General features: G+C 41.7%; 1 protein-coding gene across 7 annotated transcripts in view; it reads left to right on the top strand.

Annotated features, from left to right (window-relative positions):
- rau (RA domain-containing protein rau) overlaps positions 1–24,944 on the top strand; it is a 278,997-nt gene that overhangs the window by 231,638 nt on the left and 22,415 nt on the right. The gene's annotated exons all lie outside the window — the stretch shown is intronic.

The following is a 24,944-nucleotide window of genomic DNA, read 5'->3' on the forward strand; positions in this document are numbered from 1 at the left end:
GTTCGTTCGGCAATGGTAAAAAAGAAACAGTGTTGTTGTCCTTGTTATTGTTGTTGTTGTAAGGAAGCGGATTTTCGTGCTGCGATCAGAGACGATACTGCGAGAATACTGGGGGTGTTTTTTTTTTTTACTAGAAGCTAATGCAGTAAAAATTATGATAATATCCGCGATGGTTCAATGCTAACGTTTCCGCCTGTTAACGGTAGAAGAACGTAAAAATTAGCACAAAATTTTCACTATGTGACCAGCCTAGACAGAATCCACTACATTAAAGAGAGACAGCTGGCTGATTTAATGAAACCTAGTAACGCTTCTAGACATAATGCTCGAAGTATGTATTTCAATGGAACAGTATAAGCAATAATAATAATAATCAGTAGTGATGTGCGTGACAACGACGGTGAAGAACGTAGAAGCGAACTTCTGCAAAAAATAGCTGATCATCTGTATGTGACGCTCGACTGTAATCGTAAAGAGTCTCGCTATCCGTTGTGATCGAACAGTGAAAACGATAGCGCTGATAATTGCAATGTGATTATAATTGTGGTAGAACTATCGCTCGTAACTTACTTACTTACTTACTATACAACGCCACACGAGCAGCTATCCATTCCCACCCGTTGACAACAGTAACAATAAATAGAGACGATAATGTGTGGGTCGTTTTAGCAATTTGTTTTTTCAACATTTCGAAGAAAAATTGATACAGCGCTACACACAAGAGCTCCCTTAACCATCCAGTCATAGTACTCGAGTATCTATAAAAAGAGAGTTGTTTGCTATAGCGGCTGCTGTCCTATGGGAATGCTTAGAACGGTTCAATAACGGGTACCGTTGGCAATTTTTACTTTTCTTACTGACAACGACGCGAGAAAAATTTAGCAGCACACGACGCTTACGCACCATACGCTTTGAAAAAAAAGCTCAGCCTCAGTGGATATTGTCTAGGAGAAATGCTCATATATAGTAACAGTATTCACAAGGGATAATAGTAACAATAGCAACGTTGTTGCATGTTCTCCAATGACTCCCAGTGTGGACTAGTAACTTGTGAACAATCAAACTTAACATTTTGTCCACTACCCTTTAAGCAATACATGGAAAACTTAATTTGATGATATTCAACGTTATTTTCGCCCCGTGACTGAACGGTCATCGTTGCAAAGGGTACTGTTAAAAAAAACACCCATTCATAATAGCTACATACGTCATTTCATGAATAGAACAAAACCCTATAACTACCTGGTCGATACTAGGTATCATCTGCGATCATGCCAGTAGTAATACCCCTGGCCAACAAAACATGCTTCAGTAGATACAATCCGGCTTGTCGTAGTAAAATTACATATTCACTCTGCGAATACTTCCAGTTGTTACCTCACTGGAAGCAATGCATATCGTACCCAAAGCAAATAGATAATACGGTCTGCGATGAAACAGATACAGATCATCGAGTAGCTGAGAATTTCGGAGCAACCAGCCTACCGGAACAACGGATACCCTCCAGATGGTTAAAATAGCCCCTGCGGCGTTGCCCTTGTTTTCCGAGCTCTGTCGCCGTTCGAAGGGATTGAAATCCATCTATCCGCGTACTTTACACAGGCTTTTAAAAGAGACACAGGAATTTGTTTTTGTGCGTCAGGGAAAGCTGAGGGTGGTTCGGCTTTAAGTTCATTTAGGCCGCGAGTAGCGAGAAGCGTCTGATTTCGTCGTGTATCAGATGGTTATCTATAAATAATACTGAGCATCAGTGATACTGCTGCCAGACATCTGCCGCTAACTTTCCTATCAGAAAAGCTAACAGCAGGTAGCAATGCTAACTTTAAGATGTATTACGACTTCATTGAAACCAATTGGTGCTTTCAGGAGCGGTCGAAAGACTGAATTTCTTTTAGGACTTCTTGCCTGTTCTCATTAGGGGTTACACTGCACTGTACACGCTAATTATACGGTTAACAGATACGACGATGTATATATGATTACGACGAATTTTGCTATGAGGTGTATACTGTACACAGTCGCTACTTGTAATCTAACTGATTTGCGAGACGAAACAATTCCTATTAAGTTAGTTTTTATAATGTCGTTATGTCAAAATAAAATCCTTCAAAAGTTCCGTTTGGTCAGTGATCTGCGCCAGATTTTACTGGTCGTTGCTTTAAATAAGCCCATTTAAGATAAAAAGTTTGCTTTTAGTTTTCGTTGAGGCATTTTCTCGTCATTTGTCCTACCAAAAGCGTCTCATAGACATCGAGTGCCAAATTTATCATATGCGTATGCGTCCAATCAGATTACTAACTGATCTGTTTATTAATGGCAGCCATAGTAAGATAATTATTTAGCACTATTTTAACGTACACGCTCGGGCGTACTGTATATCTGTTGACGCTAGCAGCATATTATAGTGACAACGACTTGTTCAGCGATGGCAAAATGAGCGCAACGGGCGATGACACCCCGATGTTTTACCCCCATCGTTAGTTCGTTGTTTGTCACAAATCGGTGAATAAACCTGTTGGGCTAATTTGGGTTTCGTAAGTGTGTATGTTTGTACGTTTAGCCGTTGGTTACGATATTACCGGCCAATACCACGAGGTGACGGAATAATGTAAAATTATAATAATGGTCATCATCAATGTTATGATGGCAGCGGCGCCGCCGTTCGGTCTCGTTCCTCCAATCGGGGTTCGACCCAGGTTATTGACTGGCGTACTAACAAGCGGATGGATGAATGAATGGATCAAAGAAACAGCTGGTGCTGTTACCATTGTCGAGCGACGCGCGCCACGAAATGAAAGCTTTCCGTAGTTACCACTATCTAGGGGAGCTGTCAAGTCTGGTCTAGATGGCTGCCGCCGTTTACCCCGCAAACAGAAGCCTGTTAGAGTGGGCCTGAATCGTTCGTTGATTGATTGCCGCTGCACAAATGGTCCACTGGCATTATCAATAGTCAAGATCGTTGGCCCTGCAGGCGCTAAGCCCTGTCTGCGTAGTTGGAGCTGGACGCTGTGAGCGGTGTTCTTACTATCATCAACGATGATTATGTTATTATTTTTATTGCTGATTGACGTGAGCATGCTATACTATCACGTGTAGTTTTACTGCATGGTGTTTAGTGCGGCTGTGGGCATTGCTGCTAATGCTAAAGTGTTCGTAGCATCCAGCTGGACAAATGATTTTGTTGTGGTGACGACAGTGATTCAATGACGGTGATGGGGAGTCTGTTTGTATTACGTAACAATGTATTATTTGATTCAGTCGCACGTTAGCAATTCGAGTCGTTATGGGGCCTGTGATGGTAGCGGCGTTTTTTTCTACAATTAAATTTTCTGTCACTGTATTGTTGTAAAACGGGCAAACGAGATAAAATCGTTTCGTAAGAATAAATCGAATGTCAATTTTGCCTTGTACTTCCTTACTTGGTGGTACAATGTATGACAGGTCAAACAGTTATAAACAATTCCGTAGGATCGATGTTGATAATTTTTTATAGTAAAAACGCAAAAATTACCATTAGCATGAATCTATTTGCGTGTGACATGAGTACACACAGACCACTGTAGATACATAGCGACAATAGCGCTATTACACTATGTTGCTATACGTGCGAAAACTGGAAGCGTCACAACCTACGTCCTTTGGAAAAACATATGCCTGACGTCAACTCCAGTTACGATGAATTGCTTCGAGAGGCTTTGTATTTTAAGTTGATTTTACCTGCTATAGAACTGGTGGAGGCGTCACAGAATAGCGTCGAGTCTGTTTGCTGTTGATGTTATATCTTCAAAATACACTAGATGGCGAAAATTGACTATAGCAAACCATACAAAGTAACAGGCATTTTTTTGTTAAAGTTCCCATGGATCACATTTGAGCTCCACTCTAATCGAAACCATTCGTATCAGCAAATTAGCAAAATGTTTATTCGTGTATATGAATTCACGACGTGTGGCGCCCTCGGAAAGTTCGTCTGCTTCGTTCCGTTAGACAACTTACGTCTGTTGGGCTCGTATGTATAATTCAGCAGGAAGTCGGCTCTATCAGGCTGTAACTGTGAATCGAACACTCCTTGTCTCCCGCCCTCACGGTTATCTTAGGGTCCTTCCATCGACACTTGGCTTTGATTTCCTCAATCCTTGCCTCTTAACCCATTGAATTTATCCGCATCGTTCGTGCCTATTAAATCGTGATGTGCGCACTGCGGAAGTCACAACTCTAAAATTCAGAAGAAATGTTCAGTCGACTTACTGGCAGATCTTAATCAACTCCAGTTTTAGAATGTTTTTTTACCTTGCCAAGTCGTTCCCGACGATCGGCAACCAATGGAATATAACTTACATCAGTGTAGCGTTTTCCCAGACAGGCTAAGCAAACGCAACAGGTTTCAGCCTTGTACCGGAAACACGCTTATTACTATTAGTTATAATATACTATAGCTATACTAAGTTAATTAAACGAGCACTGTAGAAACGAACGGAAACTAAGCCAATTTTAGTAGCTATGATGGTGCTTTACCGCATAGGAGCAATAACCCATCAGACAGACAGAGTTTAGGCTCAGCACATGATAGGAACTCTGCCAATCAGGCTCTGTACAGGATATCCGACCGACACGCTGGCGGATGATATTTGACGCTGGGTTAAAGGCTTAATTGAACAATAAAATCAAAAGGATATGACAGTGCTATCATATATTTGCGGCCAGCGTCGTCGCTGTTCCGCTATTTTGGATCAACTGCGTTTTTGATTGCCCATCCACAGTAGCTATTTCGTACATGTCTCTATCACAGGAGACTGACTCCATAAGGTGATGCGTATAATGCATTCATGTACGAAGAATAGGCTCGTCAAGTCGTGTCTATTTGTTGCCCTATATATAAGTTATATATGTATATATATATATATTTATATAAAATAAAATGATTCGTGTATTGCTTAATTTGTTTTACGGTAGCAGGTTTAACAACGGCAAACGTACAAAGGCAGACGTTAAAAATAATTATCATTTCCGATATGTGATGAAACGGTGCTTAAAAACGTTAACAATGGTTCATAGACGTGGTCATATGACTCGCTGACCATAAACTGAATTTCTTTCTTTTTAAGTCGCAGCGAATAAGTTTTACACTGCTGTTTTGCTGATCCTGTAGCGCCGATTTCAGCCGCACGATATTTTCGTCAATCGAGGCATAATTGTGCCTTACTTCCCTTCAGCTATGATCCACACCTCACTATTCATTTCGTCGTTTATTATTACCACAAATGTATGCCGCAGACAAAAAAGCGGAGACGCTTTTTTCTTGGATTTTTCAAATCGATATAGCCAACTTGGCCATAAATAAGTGTATTAGTCGTTCGTTTAGAATACACTACAACTCTGTAGAAGGCAGTTGTCCTTTTTATGCCTGAAATACCTATCCTCTAGTTAGCACTTTGCAAATAAAGAAAAAGAAAATCAGAGAATATAGTATTCTATTCTATAGAGAAATCGGCGCGGACCAAATAAAGAAAAAAGGTCTCTTCTAACGCCATCTACTAGCCTGCAATCATTTCCCTTCAGTACAATAGGCCACCATCTCATAAATGAATTGACAAGGTAAAGTAGCAGCTAGACTTTCGATGTACATGAAACTAGAAATAGCTTTTGTGCGTAAATGCTTATTAACCCATTTCCAGTATCCAAATCAACGTACGAATTTTGATCCGTGGGTAGGAGGCGGCCGACGACGGGTTGAAGCTTACCGTTGATATCGATATGTGTATAAACCTCTGTCGTAAGTAACGGCTAAACGAATTGTTTTTCTCGATGGTAGAGTGCATTGAGCTGGCGAATCCGTTGTCAGCTACTGCGATACTGTGTTGTCTCTTTCGTCAGCTCACGCCAAAGTCTGCAATTGAAACATAGCGACAGGCCTGTAGGCGGCCGCTACCGCCTAAGCTCTCTCAGCTGTGTCGTGTCTGTCCATGAAGCTGAATTAAGTTTATCACCTAGAATAACCTGTCGACTTTGCTATCTGTTTATCCACTATACGTTATCCATACCTTTATTGAACATATCTATAGTTTAGAAGATATGTCATAGTTATGCAAGCCTTAGTCTCTATTTTTGTCGCTTGAATGTCTAAAAGTTGCCTTTTGTTGCTGCAGCCGTTGTCTAGCTTGATGCCGCTCCCTGACATCAGCGTGTTTTTCCAATGAGATTGTCGTCGCCGACGACTCGACGATGTCTTACTGGGTTATTGTGTCTAGCTGAAGTAATTAGACTCATTTATTGCTAGCATCACTGCGGTACCAGCATTGTCATCGTCATCTTTTCCAAGCGCCACCCATTGCATCTAGCCATACTGGCGAGTTTTTTAATGGTCAGACGCTGACGCCAATGCGACACGTCATGAATGCGTCAGCGCAGACTGCCAATTTTATTGGTTACACGACTAGATTCACCGAGGCCGTTAGCTACGCTTGCCTAATTGTCCACCACCAAACTACGTAAAATGAATAGACGGTCTGCGGGGGCTCGACGGCACCGTATACAATAAAACATAGTCCTTTAGTTTACCATTGTCGGTGATTAATATGCGCTGGAAAGATAGCCGATCGATGGACAAGCAGCCAAGTGGGGCAACGAACGAGTTTGTGTATGTACCGCTGTTTACCTCCACGATTTTGTTGTCGCGGCTGCCAGGTCTCAGCGCGAAGCATTCAATAACCACCTCAACAGCACAAACAATTCAAGGGTCTAGTCAAGAGCCGGACAACAACGGCAGTTGGAAAAGGGGAAATGATCGGTCGGAGGAGGTAGCAGTTCGTTAGGCGCGATGCCCTTAGCCATCGGCAGCATAATCCACCCTATCCAGTTACTGATGCTAGATGCGTTCCTCTGTCAAAGTTCTTCTTCCAGTCAGCTGTCTTCGCCCTTTACCCAGCTGATCGGAATTTGCGCCGCGGCTCCGACTACCGCTTGCACTGCGGCCCTTGCCGGTCCGACATCAGCAGTAGCAATAGCGCGTAACTGTTTATCTACTATGGTACTATATTCATCTAGTGACCAACTGAGCTACCCGTTTGAGCGCCCCTGCTAAACGGTCCGATCCATCGCCTATTGCAGTTCCCGCTCAGTTCGAGCTGGCGACGATTATTCGTTAAAGAGCAGCTGCTGTTATGGGATAGCTCATAGGGTGTGCAAAAAGGACGTCGCATCTGCGTCCGCGCCTACAGTCGACGCTGATTCGTAGAAAGACGCTAGGAAAGACACCGCGAGATGTATAGTATGACATTTAGATAGGACAGTGGCAACAATCATTTATCCTTTTCCTTCTTTGTCCTTTGTGCGCAATAATAGACGATGGATCTATTGTGGGACGATGAATGAAGCTGGCAGTAGCTAACGAGGATTGTTGGGGGTGAAAGAATTTGCTGTTTATCGCAGCTAGTAACGGCGCGTCATTTTGATTTATACTGCTGTTGGTAGTGACTTGATTATTGTTGATCTTGCATTGTCTAATGGGACTGTCGATGGGGGAACGACCTTTGAGACACATTCGATTTCGTCACACCCTGCTCACATAAAGGGGCAGAGATATTCATTTATACGTATACACTCACAAGCATATATTGTATTTTGCCCCTGCATACAAACAACGCATCGCGAACCCACAGCGGTATCTTTGTATTATCGTTTTATATTATTAATTTTATCTTGATTTGTCGTTTACATAAATGAGCAGGGCTACTAGCAAGCCCTTATCGTCTTTCTTGTTCCTGTCCTAATAGCAACATTATTGTTCACAATTAGCAATTACCGCAAGCGCCCCACCACTGCTTCATTTGGATCTCTGTTTGTTTAATTTAGCATCGTGGTAACCAGAAACTCGTATTTTGAGATAGAGAACAAGATACGAATGATTTATAGGCATTTGGTTGTGTTGCATTGAATTTGTGGGCTTGCTTTGTCGTTGCAGTTATCGATCTTGTATGTATATTGTAGGCATCGCAGAAGGCTGACTCTTAGATGGTGCGATGTTAACGTACTTGCCTACTAATCTTGGGAACGATTTTATGCCTCTGCAGTGTAAGGCATGGATTTGCCAGCCTGTCACTTTCCAACCGTAACATATAACCCGATAAGTGACTGTGAAAAAAATGAAGGCGTCTGCCAGGCCAAGTCGTCTCTTACGATACGTTAGTTAATGTAATAAACGTCAAAAGCACTCCACTCCTCACCTGAAGGACCAATTTTATTGATTATTTTGATCAAAAGCGTATCACATATCTGCTTCATACACCTGCCAACCGTAGATCATAAGGTGTCCGTATTTAAACACGAATGAACGCTGATACCGCGATAGATTAATAATATATGAACATGTGACTATATATAAGTACATGTATATCTTGTTTCCCTTTCTAATACAGACGTCGCCGTTCTACTGTATTACGGTACACGTATGTGAAACGCAAAAAATATCAGAACACATTTAGAGATGACGCATCTAATCACCAATAAACTAGGTAGAACAAAATTAAGACTGACCAACAAGTCAACATGGCAAATTGCAATGATCCAGCATGGACGTCTTGACATTCGCAAAAACAGGTCAAAATCGCCTACACTGAAGATGGTACAGAAGAAGACGAAAAAGGTGTCAATTCTGGCATCAAGTATCTGAGCGTTTTACGCGGCTGCTTTTACATGCACCCTGTAAGACGCAAGACCGTCTACATATGATGACGACTATAGGACTGGATTGATTCTTCTCCTCCTACCAATTTCGTAGCAGATACGTGGCATAACGATATACGTAAGCATAACTATACGTGAACGCGGGCAATTCTTCGAAAAAGCGACACATCACTTTACAAAAATGAGATAACCTGACCAAAAATGAGAATATGAGTGTTGATAGTTGGTTGCAAAATTGAATGTTAGTGTCATTATTATCCTGTGCTACGATCCTTTTTCGTCTATAGCAACTAGGACGACCGTTAACGTAGGACGACGGAATTAAACGTAGCTGTGGGCGCTAGCGATTAATAGTATGTTCAGGCGAACGACGATGTAGAAGGCTGCAGTACGGGCAAGTAAATGAAAGCGACATCTTCTCTGGGCGCTGTTACTGTGGCTCGTAGAATAAAAGCATCAATACAAAACGCTTAGACAGCAATGGGGAAAAACTTGAAAAGCGGAAACGAATATTGAAAAAATGCTAGTAAATACAACAAAGGCTGAAGGTTAGGTTGTAAAATACAATATCTTGATGATCTATACGTATATTTAACGTGTTTTCGTGATCCACATATATTTTGTGTGACTAGACAAGCGATAGAAGAGTACCTGTTGAAATGGTTTTTTGACGTAGATATGTTTTATTGTCGTTTGATCTAGTCAAGTGTCAGTAACAGGAAATTAAACCGTACTCAGCTATCGTAGTTGTTGTTACTGCCGTTCCGGAACGATTATTATTTTGTGGCTTATTTGTGGCGAAATTTCCTGTCCTGAAATGATCGATGCTAAATTATAACGTACACAGATTATATGGAAAAATGCAAGTGACGCATTATGAATACGTCATATCGTTTGCGGTACGTGATTTTTTACTTAATTTTGGTGTTTTTTTTTTCTTTAATTCGATTACGAAACAAGGTTGACCGAAATGTTGATTAGCTCTACAACAATGGCCAAAATTACTGCTATTTTTCCTTTGCAAGCTGCCTTTTCTCGAACGGTTTTCTCTATGTATACGCGAAAAACAAACAGATATTTTAGGAAACAAAGTTATGTCTTCGTATTGTGAGCCTTCAGGATTGCCTCCACACGGTCTGTGTCATACTTTCAGCGATCTGACCTATTTCAGCTATTCATCAGAAGAATTTTACCGGCATTATTATGAGAATTTGTTGCGGAAATCTATGTGGCCAAATTGCTAAAACCAGCATTTCGTAGTGTGACCGAGTTTACTGTTGTATATAGTATGATATATTTGTATCGGTAAAGGGCTAAATTTCTTTTTCAGATTATTTTCGGACCTATACTGTCTTGCGTATAATTGGTTATTGCCCTTCAAGTGTACAACTATCGACAGATTCGACACGCAGCTCACACTGCAAAACGCTACTTTTCTTTGGGCTAATATGGCTGACAGGCCCTGACGTTATGCAGAGCGTAATTCAATGACATTTCGTAGAGTCACAACCCTGTGCTAAAATTAAATGTGCGGCAATAAAGCTTGTGTCAGATCACAGTTTAAGGACATCTTTACAGCTAGAAAATCTAAAAAAGGTCTAACAATGTTCAATGTTTTCAAGCTACGACCTGGCTTACCTTCGATTAAGATTGCGGTGTTTACTACGATTAAAATAATAGCTGGTGGAATAAAAAACCAAACCCTTATACATATCATATAAAATGAAGCGGATTTATCAATTACGACCGCCAACAACGCATACTTCTGTCATGAATGGGAAAAACACCGAAAAACTATGTACTCCACGCATAAGAATACACTTGGTTCGGAGGCCTCTATTTCCAGAGCAAAAGAAGAAGGCGATTTAGCCCCTCCGGAAACTCGAATCGGATGATTCGACACCTTCTGTCATTTCCTTATATAAACGACTTTGTATTTGCTCTTTTGTTGTTACTGCACTGCCGCTTTACGCCGCGTGTGTGTACGCTATAACCCCCAACTGTTCGTCTGTAAAAATAACTTGGTCGACATTATCGATCGACGGCACTGATTCATATCATTTTGCAATTTAGGGAACAGTTCCGTACGATTTCAAAGAAATATATAATCGCGTAATGCTGCTTTTCGGTGCTCGTGTAATTCGGGCGGTAGATGTCCGCGAACAGAACTTCATTTCTGCTTAGTGCTGTTTCTGCCTGATAATGGTACTGTTGTTATTTTTCTTTCTTTGTTATCATAGTCAGTGTTCTTACTCTTCGATACCCCATTTTTTGCATTTGTTGATCGCTGTTTCCCTGATGCATTTTTATAGCTAGTAGCACCTTTTCTACGGGGTGATGACCTGTTCATGAGGGCTAAGATAAATTCGAAGAAGAAAATGTGTTTAAACTTAACTTAAACCGTCGTTAGAAACGTCGTAGGGAAAAAAAACGACTGTTGTTACGTACAGTACGTTTATTGGCGCTTAAACCACCCCATTCCATTATTTACAACACATATCGATACGATGTATCTCGTATTGCGTAGCAGACGTTATTTTTCGATCTATTTCAAGGATTTTGATGGTTGGTTTAGTTTTGTCGTCGTCCACAACGAGCGATCCATGTAACCTATGCGAAATAATAAATTGGTTTCTATATATTGTAGCGGTGAGCACCATGTTCTGACGAAACAGTTCTTACGCTGTAGTAGGTGGAATATGACCTGTAAGGTTCTTATATGGAACATTATATATCGGTTTGTTGAAATTGTAAAAGCAAGCCAGGAGGTATATTATATTGTTTTATATTATACATAGAATGGCTGCTGACCTTGGAATACTAATGTATAAAAAACTAATTTCACATATTGTGGTCGTTTTTCTTTGCTAAGATTAACTGTTGCAATATTAGCAAATCAGTACAGCCGTGGCTTTGTTCTTTTCGGATCTTGCTTAGCTGAAGTATATTTGAAATATTACAGTTGTCGATCCTATTAAACACAATGATAATGCTCAAAAGTTGAAGGACCACCCAGTGTCTATACCATGCTAGGTACTTTTTTCGTAGCTAAGAGATTTCTGCTTGGCCCATTGTCAAATATTCAGCCTCATAGGACGCATCGAACATACAAACCGATACGTATATAATGAAGTGTACCGAAGTTGTGTTTTTGCATTATAAATAAATGGCGCGACAGACTTTCGCGTTCACAGTGCTATGTGCGTACAAACTTAACTAATTAAAGAGTTAAAAGTACGAATCTGATTTTGTTATGCCCAATAAAAACAGAGGAAATGTTCAAGTCTGGAGACCGGAATAGCGACCGATGCCTTTTCCTAACCAACCCCCAGTCTGGCGAAATCAAGCACAGCTAATGTGCAACACGAAGCTCAGTGTTCCGTTAATCATTTGCACAAAACTACCTTAGAAATGGTATGTAGCCTCTATCTAAAGAAACATAGACCTTCAACTAGCAATCAAAGTATTAAAAATCTTAATTAGCTATTTAATGAATATATCCGCCATTTTGTTAATTCAAGGTAGATACACACCATACGCCTCCACATACCCTTAATACTGATCGGCTCTTCATTTCTGGCAAGCATATCTTGTTGGGTAATGTATTGTCATGCTTATCTACTGAAATTGCTCATTTGTTTCTATATATACAGGTCCGTTACAGTTGAACTTCAGTGTAGGCATTGTAAACGTTCACCGTTAATATTGGCCTGAGGCTCGAATCACATTTGTAGTTTGATTTTTACGCACAACCCGAGCGACTTTAATGCTGAAGGAGAAAACAGGGTACAGAAAGAAAATATATCCTTTTTAACTTCAGAGGTAATTTTTGCCCGCTTTCTATACTCAGCAGGAACAAGTCGAGAGCGGGTCTGATCTGTGCTGAAGTTGGCGATCCGTCACAAAATCGTTGCGCTTTTCAGCGGCCCCGGCCTAGGGTTCTGCGCGGACGAATCGGAATGACAACGTTAAAGCCAGCATCAAACAATCGGCCTGCTTATCATGAAACGTGTAAAGGCCCAAAAATCGCAGGGGGTATATACATATACATATGTTTTTATTCGACTCCCACGGCTAATAGCAATAGCACAAAAGCGGTCGGGCTGACGGGTTCAACAAAGAAATTGACTCGAAGATAAACTGCGAGAAATGTTTCATTCTATTGTTGAACATCAATGCTGTAGCCCATGCCGGCATCGATAATAGTGGGAACTGATCGAAATTATGTTGGAAATTTATGAGGATAATAGCCTAGAAGCTATCTGCCTCGCATTACGATAAAAAGATGAAATTAGTAGCGTAAAATATACTCAAAAGTTTAACGTTTTTACAAACAAGATTTGTTCTTTGGCGAGGTATTCCTGCAGGATAAATTAGGATCGATTTTGTCGTACGTTGCCTTTACGGGGCGATTGAAGCTATTCCGAACTACATAATGCCGTCTATCCTATGGGATCATGTCGGCCAATGACTGTAGTAGTTAACGTTTGTCCTTTTGTTCGCTAACTATTTCTGTTATCAGGTGAACACCTGTGCGGCCTTAGGGGGAGGCTACTATCGACATCATTCACGGTTTAATTCCAGTTACGAAACTGAAATATAGTAAAGAGCAATATCCATACATCAGCTGAATGATTGAGCAGTGGCGTTATCGATATAATTTGATAGTTTCAAACATTCGGCCTTATCAATTTGACGCGTCTTCTAGTACAAAATGTCAGATTTAATCAAATTATGTGTACAGTATACGATCTATTATCAACGCACTATGGAGCATAATGGACAATACTAAATAATGTGAAATTTCCACTGTTTTGATTACGTTGCCATTCGTGAACGAATAATGAGGCAATGCTATGAATAACCTCATGTACTAAAGAGTAGAAACTTCAATGGCCCGGGCATCAACTTCGAAACCGGAATACAAACTAATTATACAACGTATTATCGAAAACCACAGCCAAAACGCCAGACAGGTGCGCAAACTCGGATCGTAAAAGTACGTCTCTTTTTTTCCCTATAGACAAAAAATAGACGGCGAAGTATCAACGGTTTTCTTTTGTAACAACTAATTCTCTCAAACAGCAACGGATACCAGAGGCGGTTTTCTATCTTGCCGATTCCTACGTTCCGATCCTGGTCCAAACATCCTGTGATCTATTGCACCACATTGATAGATGACTTCAACCTTTTCAATGTATTTAGGTAATTGAAACGCATTGGACAAAGCCTTTAATCTCGCAGCCAAACAATACTCTAGTCAATCTCTTTTTAATTCTATTTTGTGTGTTTTTATGGGGTCCACTTAAACCTTCGCTCTACAAATCAACAATAGCAGACAGCTTATTAAGCGCTATCTTTTTTGTGTAATACAACTGGAACAAGCGAAGGTAAATTTTACTCGCTTTGAAAACTTTGTTTCGTTGAAAAAGTTGGACGTCGGACACAAAGACCTAATAGGACAGACGCAGCTATTCCTCTTTAGTATGGCAAATGTTTAGGTAGTAATAAGGTATCTTAAGAGAGATACAATTATAGTAGTGATCCATATGTGTATATATTTATAGATTGTCGATGCTTCCTCCGTCAATTTAGCTATGGCACCGAAGAGGCTCGTGCGCTAATTCGTGAGGTGCCCAAATAAATAAATGCCTATATGACGTAAATCTAGTTTACTGAATCGTTTGGTAAAATGTTGAAGACCGGACAAATACATCTCGGTAAGAAGATTTTTGCAGGTAGCTAGTCTTCTGGTCGACCGCACGTATTCAAAATCGTTGAGTTGCACACCAAATAACATATACAGCTGTTACTAATCAAACAAGTAAAGCTAATATTCGCATTGTGCCCACCGCTATTTTCAGGACAAATAAAAATCGACCACTCAACGAACGAACTACTTATAAAGAGATAGAGAAAATCAAATAACAGTGATGGTCAGTTCTTATAGCATATATAGTCCCTTCGATAACGAAATGATGGGCTGTCCAATGAGTCAGGCGATCACAAAAGAGACCTGTTGTCACATCTAAAAACATTTAGATGCTTATATATGTGGGTGAAAGCATATGATGAACTAGCCTTAGGTCGGTGAAGATCGGTCTGAGTGACACATCGAGAAAGCCTTAAGAGTATAGTAATTTGAGGTTGCGCACGTTGAGTAAAAATGATCGTCATGAAGCGATATGGTGCGAGCGGTGGAGCTTCGAAGCGTTCCAGGTTAAATTAGCGTGAAGCAGGCCGCGTGAACACAAATATAAGAATGAAACACATCGATGGTAATAACGCGAGTAACTGCATATGGTCCCAGACGTATCACAATAGAAAATAGTAAGATTACAAAAGTGTCCATCGGGCGGAACACTGTCAGACCGGAATACAAATGGTACGTTGATATTAGAATGAGGCTATGAGAAAACGACACTTACGACTGCGCGTTGACGTGTTAGAGTGCTCTTTTTCTCTTTCTTGAAAAGCCCACAGTGATTGTTGCGTTCCTTCCGAGATTTTGAAGGATATTCCGTTATTCCTGTAATTGAAGAACGCTTGCAATTAAGTGCCGAAAACTTCCAACGGATGGAGCCAGAAGCACTGGCCTCCCTGGCAGTTGGTATAAGTATCCTAAAGTTCGTCTGCGCATTTTTAACCGTAGTTTTGCCTAGATTTCACTCACCCCTCGGGACGAGCCATCATGGGTCAACTGCTAACGACTGTCTTCGCAGGAGTAAGCCAGCGTCCATGCGATTGGCCTCATGCTCAAACTGAGTGCATACATGACAATAAAGTATTTCTCTAAGACCATCTGCGCATGAAATCAGTGCATCCGAACCTGTGTGATATGTCACTAATGGGTGTGCATGTTCTACGTAGTTCGACTTCCTATTACCTGTAATCTGACAATAATCTGTAACAGTCTACTTTTTCACACAGGCTCTATGCATGTGAGAAAATCTTTTACAAATTCATTCAACTAAGAATATATCTTGTTGAAATTCCTAACCCGGTCGATTATCGCTTGACCAGATGCGGTCCTCCTCTACTTGGCCAACTTTTAAAGTGTTACCCTACGGACGGGAATATTAACATAGGCTTAAGGGGAACGCTCTGTTTGAATAGGCGTAAACTCCTAAAGGCTCGAGAGACAAGGGCCAAATGTTACATGCAAATGAGTGAGCGATGGATGTTTTCCTCCACACTATGTTCGCCTGTTTCTAACATCTATCTATTGAACTGAAGAATCATTATAAACAGCTAGCTACCACTACGAATTGTCAAGAACTCATCTAGAACGAGGGACTGTCCTTCAAAGAGTTTAAGTCGTAGTCAATTCTAGTGGTAACAGGCATAAGGTGGAACAGCGCACTATAATGACACGATCCATAATAGGAAAGTAGTTCTGGTTCTTTCACGGGACGGAGACAAATCCTCATACGTCACACTTGCCGGTTGGCCTACTTGCGAATGATCCTCTTTAGGTATCTTTTTTCACTTGAGATATGAGAGAAGAATAGGCAGAACCTGCATAGGCTAGCTATACATAAGCTTGACGTCGAAGCGGCACTAACCGCAGATAGTACATAGGCTAGCTTTTGTCTTTAAGCGGACCAGCGAATGTGTAAGCAAGTTCTGTTTAGAAGGTAAATCCAATAGGTTCTAATCGGGACTTAGAACCTGTTGATTTCAGAAAGCAAGCAAGCAGGCGGCGAAGCGGTCCAGAATCACTACTTTAGAACAATAATCTCACTTTACTAGGATTCAGGCCTGCAGAACTCGTATAATCGTAGGTTTATAAAAGACGAGTTGAAAAGCAACACACCTTTGAGATTTAGGCATATTTGTTTTGACGTTAGCGTAAATATAGTCTATGCTACTACGACTGCCATATGATTTGCTGCCATATTTAAATAAGTCAACGATATGTTTGGGGAGAATATTTTCCACGAAGTTATATAATGTCACCAAACGAACCGTTCACTGGCATAAGAATCTTTCTTCATCTCCGATATGGTCAGCGTGCAGGGCAATCAATTCGACAACGTACCGGTGCGGCGACAGCACATTATTCGCCCAACGTATTATTACTGTAGAAGACTAATGTTCCCTTTTTAGAACCTAGCCTATCGTGGGTATGTGTCAGTATACAAAATTCACTCCATCGCGGTCCAGCCGATGACGTCACTTCCGGCGGATCCTGACGTCACGGTATCTTCACTAACAGATGAATGGCTGGTGGCCGCAGAACAGAAGCAAATATTTAGTCGTAGTAGCGCAGTCTTGTTATGTGACAGCCGGCGAACCTCACAACAGATGACTGACTTCACATCTATTGCTTTATACAGAACTAAATAGGTGGAGACAACTATAAAATTTTCTTATTAACGAGAAGGTAGAAGATAATGATATATTACGTTTACAATATTACGTTTGCTACAGCCAATGCAATGCTACCATAGCCATGGTTTGAATATACCTTTTTCAGCGTAGAAAATGGTCTGCTGTATTGTTCCAACTTCAACTGCAAGGCCAGTATTAAATAGCTCAATGGCGCTTTACTTATAAATAACTTAATTCGCACTTATCTTACTGCGAATATTACGAACTATCTACCAATCGGTTCTTATATAACAGTGTTCATATTAAAAATTATCAGGGCATCTGTGACGATGTAAACATAGATCTCTATGATCGTAGTTGCATTCATTTTCCATCCACAACGTTGGTCTACCGTTTGACTCCGTTCAAGTTATGTCTGTTTTTATTTCAAATGTAACGTAACGTGTGTCCGAAATGGTCACAGGTGTGAGCGTGTGTATTGTAAATACATAAACGCGCCAGTATGATAAATATTCGAAATCGAGTTATGAGGTTCTATGGATTCGCACGTGCACCGTCGCTGTCTGGTCAGTACCTCGCACTTCCGTCGCCATAGTCAGTCTACCGGTAACCGTTGCTCGGAATATGTCGACGTAATGGCGGGAATTTCTAACGCATGGCTAAGCACGGGTTTGTTTATTCCATAGTTTTACTTGGTACTTTAGCACACGTTAGACAAGACCATGAGTGTGCGGCTTAAACAGTAGGTGCCGTGAACACCCGCTTCGGCATCATGAGATGTTTTGGCGACTTACGTCCGTTGAAGAGAAACAGATAGGCGCCCCACGACTTCACAGAAATAACTGCCCGACCAAAAGGTTTGCTTCAGCCAAAGTCATGCGTCAGACTTTGGACACGAGGCAACATTCGTCAGTCCACTATTCGACCACGAAGTAGCTACTTTACGTTGTAGTATCAGAAGATAGCAGGCTTCGATGCGCCGTGGCGCTATCGACGCTTGGTCCCTAATTTGCCATTCAATCTCGTCGTGCGTAGTTGAGAAAAACCTCACAGCAGTGGCGTTCAGGACACACGGCGGTCAGTTCAAACAATTGAGACTAACATAACTATTATTTCTGGAACAGATTTTTATGTTTGTTCTGACGAGTAAATGAGACAACTAGCAGTATTTCTCAGTGTTCTATACACTTCAGCCAGCTGAAACTACTGCTGTCACTAGCCGACTGTGTAGCGAAGAAAAAACACCATTGCTTGCACTCTATTAAGCTATAGCCATATATCGAAGCTAATGAAAACCTATCAGGGTTATAGACAGAGCGCGAACACAGCTAGTAACAGTTTACCCGGGAACTTCAACCGGCAAGTTCAAAGGTCACTGACCAACATGGCGAACCCCTTTGAATTGAAATGATAATTCGACTTGATTTAATCATATATTTTGATGCATATTGTTAACAATTGGAATCAAAATAAAAAAGGCGGCTTCAATTAGTAGACTTCTGTGTATCTATTTGTGTCTATGTACGTACCTTACTTGCAGAAAAAGTGGATTCGTCAGTATCAGCTAAACTAGGTCAATCTGGGAGTATATAAAAGTTGAAGAGAAAGGACAAAGACGAGTGGATAGCATTAGTAATAGTGAAATTAGCACAACACTGTAGGTCGCTTACATCTGGATGTCAGTACACTAGCTGTATTGCCGCTGGCTGGATGAACAGATGTCAGTGGAACCTGTTTAGAGCGTTTGTTCCAAGTGGGCCTTGTCTCCAATGATTTTTATGACCCGGGGCACAACCACAAACGACGCCCGTTTTCCATTACAGGTCCCTTTTCATTGTCTTGGTTACGTCGTGTTACGAAGTTGGGTTTTCTACAGAAACAGTTTACCTTTATGAGCCACACAGGCACAGAGATAACTTTCAACGAACATTTCTTGGCACGTGCGGTGCACGACCAGAAAAACTTACTGGTCAGTATAGTTATTTGAGTTAATTTCATTCCTTTCCGATAGTATTGGGATTCGATATTAAGGAACAAAAACAACAGAAGATACCACTTGTTGTTATGCCAAAGTTCAAGGTGGGTATATATATATATATATGTACTGAGGAATACTAGGACCGCATTGCGCTTTTAAATCTAGCAACTGCTATAGATAACCGCCAGCTGCGCAGAAGTGTGCATCCAAAAGTCCACTTTCAAATCATTGTCGTTATCGTCTCAAAACCTCATCTTGCATAATCTTGGAAAACGCATGGAAATGAGAGCGGGCGAACAAGCGGCAGAACCCAGCAAGTCCGAACTCGTGAAGCAGGCGTCCGTTTGTCAGCACCCCCGCATCTCCGTGTAGATGTAGCCCTGTTCAAACGACCAAACCAATAATAGATATTGTAATGATCTATGACGTCGGCAACGAATACTTACCATTACCACGAGCATGCTTTGTTGGACGCACTAAGCGGCACACAGTTCAGAGGAACGAATCAGATCTTGCGTGTCAAATTTGATCGGGTTTGGCTGCGAACAGACCCCGATAGTGCTGGCCGTCATGGTTTCTAGTGGAGTCCGTAATAACCGTAGTGATATGGACAAATGCAAATGGCATTGACGGTTCTTGTACAGTGTCGAAGCAATAAGTTGTTATTGAAGCTCTAGCCGAAGTAGGAACTTGTGACCACTTCGTGATAATGACACAGCCACGAAAAAAGAGTTGTCCACTATTATATTTCTATCCTGTTTAGCTATTCTGCACTGTGTGTTAGATACCGAATCGAGACGGTGTAATGATGGTCAGATGTGTATAATGAATAGTTGTTGGTCGAGAATTGGGTACGCCGCGTGCTGCATGGACCTCACTTTGCGGTACATGTTTAGGCGGAGGTGCCGCTAGCCAAGTCAATCCGAGATCTGTTTTTTATTTTGATTTTTGATGTCTTGGTATGTTCATGGATTAACACCCATATACACCGAAGGGCTCACCAAAACGCGCTACGACTGGCAACAACCGACAGCCCAACTCCTGACGGATTTTCCACAGCCAGCCCACGAACAGTTCGAACGAACGAACGAAGATAATGGCGTATTTCGTGGATTCTGGGTGTTATTAATGTTGACTGCGGTGCTTCTCGATAGCAAAACTCCAGCGATCCGCCCGACGAGCAGAGAAAGCGATTGTTGAGCGCGTCCGATGGGTCCTTTTTTTAGTTACGCGGATTATCTGCGACCCTGCCTATCAGGGGTCAAGGAATGTATGCGAGTTCAATGTGTTAAGGTGAGTCCATCTCAAACAAGCGAATGAAGAATAAAGGAGAGACAGCCAGTCTTAGGAATATTTACTAGCCGTTCGTTCGGTGCAGTTCTGGATGGTAAGAAATTGTCAGGAAAATAGATCGACCTAGTTAGAATCTGCAGTTCCGATTGACGGTGGTACGGCATATAACGATATAAAGCGCGTGCAGAGTTTCCGCTTGCTTATCGTCTAACCATTAGTTCAGCATAGCAACTCGTCCCTGTTAAGAACTTGATTAGCCGAAGTAGGTTTTCAAGTTAGCAATGAAGATAGCCAAGTAATGTTTAGAAAAGTTTCTGCATTTTTCCGGGTTGTAGATAGTTGCTAGAATACGCCGTTATTGGCGGTATCGTGTGCTGTTGTTTTGAGTATTACCTAAATGAATGATTCGGGCTACCGTCTACAAGTACACCCCACCCAAGGACTGGCTGCTACTTCGTACAAATTGAAACAACGTCAGCAATCATATTGCGTCTCGAACTGAGTTATTTGACGGTTACTGCGATGTGTGGCAATGTGAAAATAGATAATATACTCAATTTGCCTAAGACAGCCCGCCACAACGAATTCCGCTATTTATTTCTGTGCATGAATGATCTATGATCGCGCAGAGCCCAACTACTAATGTCCAGTCGGATTCTTGTACTTCACTCAGTTGTGGCCATATCCTTTGTCCTTCTGACATTCGTTGCTGGACCCGTCAGGCTCTCGCCTTGGAAACCTGGGTTAGTTGCGTTAACAATTTAACACAACCGAATCGGTTGACGTCGCATCGTTCGATTAGGGAGGGGTAGAAACTGTGGAGATGACGACGTCAAGAAATTCCTGTATGAACCCATCTCTAGCTTCGAAAGGCTGCTAACGTCGGTGCGAGCTTTGTCGTGACACTCAAGTTCCCACGGTGCCACCCTGTCTTCAAGACGCCGTGCCGATGAGGCGGTACTGTTGCCGAGACCAAGAAGAATTCCCCATCTTTGAAACGCCGCTCGGGATCCTACATCGAATGGAGCCTCTCAATGATGCTGAGGCAGATGTTGATACGGTGCGGGTTTTGCGAGCGTTGGTGACGATCGCATTGCCCTTGGTAGGATTGCTGTTTCCGTCTGCCCTATGCTTCCTCTCAAACTCCCTAGTTCACGATAGTAACGCCTCGCATCTACTCTTAGTAGAACGCTACGGCAATATTTCTGACTATCGACTTTGGTCACAAGAACATTCTTGCAAGTTGTTGTCAATAGCAACAGTACAACGTGTGGTAATGCTTACTAAAAATCTCGATCGGCATGATTACAACCGTAGAGCTTTAAATCAATGAGACACCTTCAATTATGAATGGCAACTTTTACCCTACTTGAAGCAAAAAAAAAAAAAAAAAAAAACAGAAAACGGATGAAGAAGGTTCCAGGCCAACACAATATATAAAAGACAATTGGTTTTGACGTTCCTTCGTCATTACTGTTCAGAGCTATGTAATGAGTAATGATGAATCGCTTGTAATTCTCAGTTTTCTGAAATAAGAACAACACCCTTTTACTTCTTCTGTGTGATGAACAAGTACTTTTTATGCCCGCACACACCGATCTTTCGGAGGTTTCGTACTTGAAAATGGTTCTACCTGAGTCGCCGTACCCCCTCTATTATCTGTCTTCTAGTGCTCTCAATTAAGCGGTAACCCTTAGTCGGGAAAATAGCGACGAAACGACAGCTGTAGGGACGATCTATCGACGGATGGTATTCTTCCTTCGACCACGCTGACCCCAACTTCAGTCGTTCACTTCATTGGATTCTTCTCACATTGAACCCCCCACGAACAGTCAAGACGAAACTTGTCCCCTGTACCTGCTTAATGTTATTATATGCTCATTGGCATGGTGGGGCTACACCCACGTATGCGAATCTGCCGGATTCACTCGGGTCGCTGTACCCCTGACAGCCATCAGGCCTCTAAGGGGTATAAGCGTTTCTTCTATCTTTTTTAGCCCTTTACTATAAAACCCGGTAAGTAAATGAACAGGGTCGAAATGGGCTTAGTTTAGATGTTTGACGCTTGCATCTGCTGATGATTGCTCATTGATTAGTTAATCTAACCGCAGAATCTATCTTGTCGTTTGTTGTAGTCTTCCTCTTCCCTGTACTTACTCTCCCGATCCATCGATAGCCTTTTTTTTGCTAATCTTTTTTTTTGCCAAATCCGCCATTGCGAAATTCTCTTGCTCGAATGACTAGAAGCTAAGCTATACCAGGACAGCGCCAACCGTACCAAGAACCTCTCTTGTATGGTTTACCGTTGTTCCCTGATCGATCTGATCACTGTCAGCGTGTTCACCGATGTTATTGCGAATTTGCTCGGTATTCGTCAAAGCTATTAGAATGTATAAATAAATGTGTGTATTACTCTGTGTGACTTGTGAAACATTTGTAGATCTTTCCGACTGCTGAAAATAGAGCATAATGTTGTCGTTTGACATCACAAATTTTTCCGGTAGACCTTGACAACCGCTTAACAACCGCTTATTAATAGTCTTATTTATTTTCGAATCTTTATAACAACAGAGCACCTATCATTCGGGATCCCTCATTTTCACAATGACTTCACTCAAGTTCTATTTTTGCCGTTGGAACACTTCTCTGTTTTAAGCTGCCGCTCGTAATCATCGCGGCGGCTTCTGTGAAAGCGTTTCGCCATTATTTGCTAGATTCTATTTTTCCAGTTCCCATGTTCCACGCTTGCCGTAAAAAACGAAGCAAATATGACGGTTGGACGAAAATAAGAAACTATTTTCATTATCCGATACGTTGCTATTTTCTGCTTATACGTTTTCTCTTTATGTAGGGGGCTCTGATTCCATGTACGATATGCATACAACCCCGAATTTCCAATGTATAATGCACTTGTATAATACACTGACAGTTTTACCAGCAACGACACCGATGTTGCCTATGAGAGGTAGGCATATTGACATCTATCAATCGTTTGCTGATTTTAATTGAGCGACGGCAGCACAAGGTCAGAGCAACGGAGGATCTTATCGTATCGTCCGGAGGGATGTTGGTATGGCGACGATGTTGGCGGTCGCAGGTGGAGGCAATTAAAAGAAAAAAGGCATGTCCAAACCACAGAAAAACTAAGTTACGAAAAAAAATGTCGAATAATTACGTAGTAGGATGAATGAACGCATAGAAAAACATTACTGTCTACTATACTCACTACGATTATATTGTACACAGAAAGCAGGACTTCATCTCAGAGATGGGCGAATAGTTAATTATGGACGTACACAGACAGAAACACATTTGCGCCGCTGGGGCGTAAATTTACTTTGTATGTGCCGCTTTTTCATTTGGGTACCGCTGTACGGTCGTCAACGGCCTCATTAACAAAGTGTAGGTAACCTCTGCCTTATCAGAGATTGCAGTGTTTTTTCCGAAAAAAAAAATTGATACAGGTAAACTCTATTACGTCTCCGTCGTGATGGAATTACCGTTTAAAAGTATCTCTTCGGTTTGGTGCAACGTAAAAAGTACGTACGATATAGACTTTCTGGATAACTATCCGCTACGGTTGACTTTATTGATGTTCGACGATTGAATTTGTTCCAGTAGGTTTTTCTTGCGTGAGACTGCCTGCGGTGGCCGCGAATCTCGAGGATTAATATGTTGACTAATGATACCGACAACCAGGTACGTCACATACAAAAGAGTAGTGGCAGACAACGAAGTGCAAACTCCTGCCTTGATCAGTACCTAAACCACAATAAGAACTAACGAACCGCGATGGAGCCATCATGCAGAGAAGACGATCTCATATCTATCTGACTTCGAAGTAGGAAAGAGTTGCACTAGCATTTTAGCACCTCAACAGGTTTCTGACGTTTTCCAAGATCTATCTAGCCTATCTGTTGCTGTGTATCATTGATGGCCGTTCGCTCGTGCGAAAAAAAAAAAAAACAGCGAATGAGTGACAAGGATGAAAACAGTAACTGAAGTCAATTTTTTTTTGCCAACCTTTCGAGCCATAACAGCAGCAGTGTGAGCAGTATGACTACTAGTTTTTTTCGCTCTTGTTTGTCGCTTCCCAATCTTCAGTGCGGTACTTCGGCGCTGTGCTAAACCGTAACGACACGCTGTTTTTAGCCCCTCAAGAGTGGAACCAGGATCAGCCCAACGCTGCCCCATTCATTTCATTACCTGCTTTTGACGGCTGGTGGCTCCGTTTCGTCCTGGTGTCCCCAGGGGCAGCGCCATATCAGATCATCTTCCCTTTTTTTTTTATCTTGGTTTATCCTCACCGTCTACTCATTGACTCATAACAGTCAACGTCAGTCATGTCTTCTTCTGTGTACAATGGAGGGAAGAAGGAATCGTTGTCGGATACAGGTCCCCATCGAGTCTTTTGCTTAGTGCGTCTTCGGACCTACTACTAGAGTGGCTCACTTGTGCTTTTCGGACAGTTCCTTGATGAGCGTTGGCAGCAGCAAATTTGCTGCTATTTTTTCTTCTTGCCTAGTTATTGAAGCTCCTTACTATATTCGTTGTTGTCTCTGCTGCTGCTGCCGCCATGATATTGTGACGCTGTGCGTGTGTGGACCCATGCTTCTGCAGCATCAGCTCCTGAAGCACCTACAAAGCTCCGTTGGCG

This window comes from Varroa destructor, unplaced genomic scaffold, assembly GCF_002443255.2.
Source record: "Varroa destructor unplaced genomic scaffold, Vdes_3.0 BEIS01000005.1, whole genome shotgun sequence".
In the NCBI taxonomy this organism is placed as follows: Eukaryota; Metazoa; Arthropoda; class Arachnida; order Mesostigmata; family Varroidae; genus Varroa; species Varroa destructor.